We start from the raw sequence: 8,837 nt of genomic DNA, 5'->3' as shown, positions 1-8,837 counted from the left end.
GTTAATAGGTTAGTGCTCAAAAATAGTATTATTTGGGAAATAATTACCCAAAAATTATTCGAGAATGGTAATATGATAACATAGAACAATAAAAAATTATATATATGTTGGAGGCGTATCAGCATCCCCAAGCTTAATTCCTTCTCGTCCTCGAGTAGTAAATGATAAGAACAGAACTTTTGATGTGACATGCTATCCAACATGTAATCTATTGCATGTTTGATCACTGAGAAACCATGAATTAATAAACATCAACATAGTAATGCTTATAAACATAGGCCACAAAATCATCAAGTTTCAAAGCATACGATCCTTAAATAATGTTCACCCCCTATTCATTTTATCATATAAATATAGCATGGCTCCGTCCTCACCACATAAATACAAATGTTAAGCACCGCAGTGTCAAGTGAGGCAATTGGATCATACTTTTTAACGAGCTTCAACTTTTTATTAGTTGCGCAATATATGTGCGTGAAGCTTGGATATATCATATAGGTAGAATAGAATATGGTGGTAGGTTTCAAAGAGGTGAAATTGGGGAAGAAAGGCTCGCATAAAATAGACATATCAACGTGCTATGGATATGCCCATCAATAGATATCAATGCGACGAGTAGGGGTTGCTATGCAACGGATGCACTAGAGCTATAAGTGTATGAAAGCTCAGCGGAAGCTAAGTGGACGTGCATCTAACTTTATTGCTCATGAAGACCTTGGGCATTTGAGGAAGCCCATCAACGGAACATACAAGCCAAGTTCTACAATGAAAATTTTCCACTAGCATATGGAAGTGGCGAAACAAGAGACTCTCTATATGAAGAACATGGTGCCACTTTGAGGCACAAGTGTGGAATATCCCTTCTCTCTTTTCTCTCATTTTTCTTTTCCCTTTTTTATATATTTTTCGGAGTCTCTTCCCGACTTGTGGGGTGAATCATTGTATCCATCATCCTTTCCTCACTGAGACAATGCCCTAAATAATGATGATCATTACACTTTTAGTTACTTACAAACTCAATATGAAAAACTGACAGGGTGATATGACTCTATGTGAATACCTCTGACAATGTACCAGGATGTGTAATGATCTAGTGTAGCAAAAGATATAAAAAGCGGACAAGCCATGTAAATATCATTCTAGCTATCTTACGATCATGCAAAGCAATATGAGAATAGAAGTATAACTCATCTGATGTGGCGATGGAAGTTGCATGGCAATATATCTTAGAATAGCTATGGAAATACCATGATAGGTAGGTATAGTGGCTATTTTGAGGAAGATATAATGAGTCTTATGTGCAATAGAGCATATCATGTCACGGGGTTTGGATGTACCGACGAAAGTTGCACCGATTCTCGAGGTGAGAATGTGCAATGCACAGTACACAGTACACAAGAGGCTAGCAAATATGCGGAGATGAGAGTGCATATATCCATGGATTCACATTAGTCATAAAGAACTCACATACTTATTGCATGATTTTGTTAGCTCTCTCGAAGCAAAAGCACTACTTGCATACCCCGAGGGAGGAGCGTGGTAGGAGTTAACCATCGCGCGCGCCCGACTTAAAAAACACTAGGATTTCAACAAGGAATAAGTATGCTGAGACATCATCACTATTCCATAAAAATATTTGGATGAACATCAAGTTAACAATCTATAATTCACTATACTCTTATTAATCAATGATCATGCACTCATTCACTTTCACATTACCACAAATATTAGGACCATGATTTCTCTTTTATGTGCTACATGTGGTTTGGATTATGCACTCATTGAATACTTATTATTTTTGAACTAGTCTTATAACCCATGTAAATTACCGTCACTATCTATTATCTGTCAAACAAACATAAGTGAAGAATGGGAGTGCAATTATTTCTATAAAATCTATACAACACCGTGCTCTAAAAGGTATAAGTGAAGTACTAGAGCAACTCCTAAGCTCAAAATATAAAAGTGAAGCACAAACAGTATATTAATAAATCACTGTGCTAGTTTGTCTTTATCAAATAGGTGTATGCAACAACAATGATTGTGGGAATCTACAAACAAAAGGCAAACTAAAGCAAATGATGCTCCAAGCGAAACTCATATCATGTGATGAATAAAAATATAGCTCCAAGTGACATACCGATGGATTAAGACGAAAGAGGGGATGCCTTCCGGGGCATCCCCAAGCTTAGCCTCTTGAGTCTACATAGAATATCACCTTGGGAGCCTTGGAAATCCCCAAGCTTAGGCTCTTGCCGCTCCTTATTCCTTCTTTCATCGTGATAACACCCAAAACTTGAAAACTTCAGCCTACAAAACTCAACAGAAACTTCGTAAGATTTGTTAGTATAATAAACATATCAAATACTTTAAGTACTATTATAAATTGATACATATTTTGTTATTGCATAAGTTACTGCATTCTATCTTCTCCATGACTTAAACCCCCGATATAATCCATAGCATCATCAAAACAAGCCAACTATGCAAGCAAAAATAGAATCTGTCTAAAACAGCAAAGTCTATAAAGATATAGTTAAGTACCATACTTATGTAACTCCAAAATTATGAAAAATTAGGAAGAGCTGAGGAATTTGTATAGAAATACTGTGTATGAAATTCAAATCAAAAATACATTCCAGTAAAATCAGAGAAATTCTGCACTGGACAATACAGTTTCTGTTTTTGTATCGCATAAATTCTCCTATCATTCAAATCATTCCAAAGGCTTTACTTGGCCCAAACACTAATTTAAACACAAAAACACAATCATTACAGTAGTAGTAAAAAAACAAAAAGATAAAGATAACTATTTGGTTGCCTCCAACTAGCGTTATTGTTTTATGTCCCTAGCTAGGCATAATGCATATGATTCAAGTTTTGTTATCTTTGACAAGCCATCCCAAAGTGTCAAATCTTTTATTTTGCGTCACAACATTCTCGTTGATTTTAGTAGTCATGTTGTAAAGTCCCCTAAAATCGGTTTCCATGATTGCCTTATTTTCCTTTATTAGCTCAGTTTAATGGTGGCTAACCAATATGGTTGGTTCAATAGTTTATTTATTAGGTTGACCAAATACAAATTTTCATATTTTCATAAGTATGAAAGGCATTATTCCCAAGAAAATCTTTTTCAAACATGGAATCGAGAACACATCAATTGAATAAAGGTAACCCAATGTATAACTCCTTCGAAGTAATTTAATGTGACACTTGGGATTAGCTCTCATTTCTATCACTAGCAACCTATCCCAAGCTTCCTTTAAAGATTCATTACCCAAGTACTTAAAATTCATTACCAAAGTAGGAACTAAAGGGTTGGTCCGGAGGAGAGCTAGCCATGGTAGCAATAAAACAGGTAAACTAGTGACAAGCAAAGATAAATATTTTTGTAATTTTAATTTTCATGAAGAAGGAAAAATATAATAGAAAATAAAAATAAGAACAAGTGAATGATAATTTGTGTGAAGTTACTTGATAGTAGGTTGGTGATACTCCCCGGCAATAGCGCCGCAAATCCTTCCTCATACTTGTGATCTGCGTTGGGTTTTTCGTGAAGAGGAATGGGTGATGCAACACAATTTGCAAGCAAGTGATATGTGTAGATAATTTTAAATTTTAAAATAAAATGAAAACAAGTAAATGGTAGAAAGGTATTGAAGGTTTTGTAAATATACGGTGAATAGACCCGGGGGACATAGTTTTCCCTAATGGCATCTCTCATGAAAACAACATATAGTGGGCAAAAAAAATTACTGTTGGGCAATTGATAGAAAAGTGGGTAGTTATGTGATATTTACGGCAATGATTATGTGTATATAGGCATCACGTCCATAAACAAATAGGCTGACTCGTGCCTGCACCTATTACTATTACTCCACTCATCGACCGCTATCCAGCATGCATCTAGACTATTAAGTAAATAAGAGTAATGCATGAAGAACGATGACATGATGTAGACAAAGAAAACTCAAGCAATCTGAATAAGCCCCATCATGTTATCCTTAGTAGAAGCAACACAAATGTGCATCTTGTCCCCTTCTATCACTGGGATATAGAAATTCGCCACGGTGAACCTACTACAATGCACCTCTCTCACCGAAGAAATATCAATCTAGTTGGCCAAACTATTTCAATAAATTGAAGAGAAATACGAAGCTATGGTAATCATGCACATGAGAATCATATTAGTATTTAGATAAGACTCAAATTTTTATCATGAATAATCTGAACATAAACCCACAATTCATCGAATCCCAACAAACACACCCCAGAAAAGGATTACATCATATGGATCAAAGCGAAGATGTGATGATCATTCTATTAAAGATCAAGAGAGAGAGAGATATGCATCTAGGTACTAGCTATGGACAAGTAGGTCCATGGTGAACTACTCACACATCATCATGAGGGAAGCAAGATTTTCGAATAGGCCCTCCTCGATCGATCCCCACTCCGACATGGTGTCGCAACGGAGCTCCAGATGGCCTCCCATAGGAATAAAGACTTGCAGTAGCGTAAAAAGTGTTTTGGGATTGTCTCTAAGGTTTTTAGGATATATGAGAATTTATAAGCGAGAGAACAGAGTCGGGAGGACCTTGAGGGGCCCACAAGCCATTAGGGCGCCCCCTAGGCCATGTCGTGTTGGCTTGTGGGGCCCTCGGGTAGCCTCCACCCTTCTTCCAATGCTCATTGGTCTTCTTTTAGTCCAGAAAAAATCTCCAAAAAGTTTCAGGTTAAATGGACTTTGTTTGTTATTGAAAATCTGAAAAGTGAAAAACATGCAGAAAACAAGAACTAGCACTGGACACTTGGTCAATAGGTTAGTTTTAAAAAATAATATAATTTGATAAATAAATACACAAAAAGTATCCTAGAATGATAATATATCAGCATGGAACAATAAAAAGTTATAGATTAATTGGAGACGTATCATGGAACCAAATTCAAAAATCTCGCCATGCCATGAAATAATAGCTCCTCGTCCCGCGCCTAGAACACCTTCACCTCATTGGGATCTTCTCTGTACACTTGCCATCGTGACATGTAACTTGTAGGCTATGTCTATGATATTTACATTAACGTGACAATCTCGTCACTCCATCCATTATCTCGTCACATGCACGCCACTTAACATTACAACATATAACCATCTGATAGATCAAATCATTATCATGATGAAGGCTATAACACATCATATGCAAGCTCTCTAAAACCAACTTAGGCGACCTCTAATTAGTTTTAGCAAATTTTAGTTGCATGGTTACCAGTTTTAATAAATAATACTAGGCAATAATTCTCATTGGTAGATTAACTTTCGGGGTGTGTGAGGGAAGAGACTTAACTAAAAATCTCTAGCCCTACACTAAACATTGTCAAATACGCATGACTCGTAGAATATGGTTCATCTTCATCGCCATATTGTGTACACGATGGGTTCACTATTCTTGACTATGATGAGGCCCAAAGAAGTGTTAGCAGCTTGTCGACAACCAGAGTTGAGCGGTTGTCAGAACTTTGTGTGAAGCCACATCATGGTGTCAATGAACTGAACCAAAGCAACACTAGAGGGAAGCATAGCAAGAACATCAAATCATCACATCCTTATGATGCGTGTTTCTACTCATAGAACGCAACTTGTTTCTACTCATAGAACACTCATGATGCCACTATTGGGAAACGTAGTAGAAAACAAAAAAATGCCCTAGGATTAACGAGGAACATGATACGCCCCAACGTATCTACTTTTCTAAACACTTTTCTCTTGTTTTGGACTCTAATTTGCATGATTTGAACGAAACTAATCTGAATTGATGTTGTTTTCAGTAGAACTACCATGGTGTTGTTTTTGTGCAGAAATAAAAGTTCTTGAAATTGAACAAAAAAAATTGGATAATTTTTCTAGAATATATAAAAAAATTGCAGCCTAGACCCCCGAGAGGGGGCTAGCTTTTGCCTTTGGAGCCCCTCGTGGCTCCCGAGACCATAATCTAGTCCTAAACATTCCTATTTTCATAGAAAAGTCAGAAATAATATTTTATCACGTTTTATGGGACGGAGCCACCGCTGCCCTATCTTCTTCCTTGGGAGGGATGATCCAGAGTGTGTTTGGGGCTTCAGAGAGGGGGATTTATCATCATCATCATCACCAACTGTTCTGCATCAACACCATCATGATGCTCACCACTTGGAGTGAGCAATTATTTGTAGGGTTGTTGGATAGTGATGGGATTGGATGAGATTGATCATGTAATAGAGTTATTTTGATAGGGCTTGATCCCTAGTATCCACTATCTTCTGAAATTTATGTTTCTATGGCTTTGCTATGGTTAATGCTTTTCACTAGGGCCCGAGTGCCATGATTTCATATCTGAACCTATTATGTTTCTATGAATATGAGAGTGTTTTTGATCCTAGTTATATGCACCTATTAGATGTCATGATCCGCATACCCCAACGTGACAATAATTTGGATTCTTTCCGGTGATTCTCGTACTTTGAGGACTTCATGTATTCACTATGTGTTAATGCTTTGTTCTAGCACTACTAGGAAAAGGCCTGCTAATGGCGCACCTATTTTGGCTACTAATGGCGCACTATAGGTGCGCCACTAGCATCACGCCATTATATTTCTTTACTAATGGCGCACCACAAGTGCGCCATTAGTATCTGGTATACTAATGGCGCACCAGGAAGTGCGCCATTAGTATTGCTCATGGTGCGCCATTAGTATCTGGTATACTAATGGCGCACCAAGAAGTGCGCCATTAGTATAGCTCCTGGTGCGCCATTAGTATCTGGTATACTAATGGAGCACCTCCTGGTGCGCCATTAGTATAGCTTATGGTGCGCCATTAGTATGCCTCCCAAGGCCATATTTACCCATGTGCTCTAGCTTACTAATGGCGCACTAGTTGACGATGCGCCACTAGTGTGCTTTTGAAGTGCGCCACTAAAGTGCTGAGTGGTGCACCACTATTATGAATATTAGGTATTTATTTTATTTTTTCTGATATTTGCACAGATTACAAAACATATTATTGCACAGAATATAGAGAGCACAACATATAAACAACAGATTTATCAAATACAATAGAAGATTAGTCTCCGAATACAATTCATCATATTAGTCTCCGAATTTAAAATACCGAACAAAGTTAGAACATTACAAGTCTCGAGACCGCGAGTAGCGATTTTGTCTTCACATTACAAGTTGATATCGATCATCTAAACTACCATAACATAGAAGAGAGCCGTGGTCATCACGAGAAAGACAGGCAAAATTATCTAAAGTACAACATCATCGACACCAAGCATGTTACTGAAGCCGTGCCTGGAGAATCACATTCGTGTCCTTTGCCTGCTACCCCTGTCCTCGTCTTCTTCCACCTATTGCGGAAAGGTGAGGAACAAATTATGCTCCGGCAGGAATTTGTGCTAGTTCAAATTAGCGTACGGCACGATGAAATCACTTTGAAAGAAAAACCAATATTGTGAAACAAATGCATATTTTGGGAGAACCTCTACAATAAAGAAATCATCCAAAGAGCTTTCATAAAGAGAAAAACATAATTACTGAGCCCCCAGGCCACTACTACTTTATGTGTTGGACATCAAATCGTACGTGACAACTGACAAGACAGTAAGATGTGTTCAATTTTATCAATGTTTATAGGCGACATGGTGTATGATCCCCCCTAGGCCACTACTGCAATCATTTTGTATTTTGTATCGAGGTCAGATTTGTAGTTGGCACTACTATGCGAAATAACCATTTTGTCCAAATAAATATTTCTACACCGCATACTTAATTAAACAAGTCAGAATGGAATTTCAAGGCCCATAATTTAGAAAATGTAAAGTTTCTTTACATTATCTAGTGAACACAGAAAAATGAGAAGTATCTTCGCAAATCAAAGCACTCTATAACATGCAAAATTAAAATCAGTAGAAACAAGGGAAATGTTTACCATCTTCATCACCAAAGCCTTCAAAATCTTCCATATCATCCATGTCACCCATCTCGATATCATCACCTTCAACATACTCTATCTTGCCTTCCTGTATTGGCAAGTGAATCCACAATATATGGGAAAGATTGTGAGCAGTGAGAACATAACAAAATTAGCTTGATTCTCAGAGTCAGTACCGTCTTACTTCTTCCTCTTCTATCTCAGGAGCCAACTCATCTTTTTCCATGTCAAGGATAGTATCAAACCGATCCACGTCCGAAAGCACAAGATGGGTAGGAACTGATAGTACTTGAGAAATAAAGAACCATTTTTGTATGTAAGTGTAAATATGCACGGTGTAGGAGGAACATATTACAAAACTGCAATAACAAAGCAAACTAGATCTATATAGGTCTGGTACAATCCCTCATTTCATGCACTCAAGCTCAATGAAGTAATTGACATAAAACATTTCATAACTACATAGGACAACATAGCATCGAAGTATCAAACAACACCATCAGCCTCTCCTAGGGGTTCAACCATTTTCACAATCTTCGCACTACTAATATTTTTTTATACATCACCATAAAATTAGCATCATATCTGTTATACTTTCTTCTTTTAATAAACAAATAGCAGAGATTTGTAACATATCCATATGAAGATAACATGGCAATGTGACAGGCATAAGCTCAGTTACTCCCTCCGTTCACTATTACAAGATGTTCCAACTTTTTTCTAAAATAAATGTATGTAGACACGTTTAAGTGTGTTTGTTCACTCATTTCAGCCCGTATGTAGCCCATATTGAAATATGCAAAACATCATATAACAGGGAGTGATAATTGACCTAATGGAACTCCATCATTATATCAATAGTTT

At 37.2% G+C, this 8,837-nt stretch overlaps 1 long non-coding RNA gene across 1 annotated transcript; it reads right to left on the bottom strand.

Annotated features, from left to right (window-relative positions):
• Positions 1 to 7,283: 7,283 nt before the first annotated feature.
• Positions 7,284 to 8,209, bottom strand: LOC123439373. The gene is made up of 3 exons (XR_006630075.1): positions 8,158 to 8,209; positions 7,971 to 8,061; positions 7,284 to 7,389 (listed from the first exon to the last, which is right to left on the bottom strand). It is a non-coding gene; the product is annotated as an uncharacterized LOC123439373 (long non-coding RNA).
• Positions 8,210 to 8,837: the final 628 nt, after the last annotated feature.

Source organism: Hordeum vulgare, chromosome 3H (genome assembly GCF_904849725.1).
Source record: "Hordeum vulgare subsp. vulgare chromosome 3H, MorexV3_pseudomolecules_assembly, whole genome shotgun sequence".
Classification (NCBI taxonomy): Eukaryota; Viridiplantae; Streptophyta; class Magnoliopsida; order Poales; family Poaceae; genus Hordeum; species Hordeum vulgare.
The sequence above is the reverse complement of the archived record's forward strand: the minus strand, read 5'-3'. Positions and strand labels throughout refer to the sequence as shown.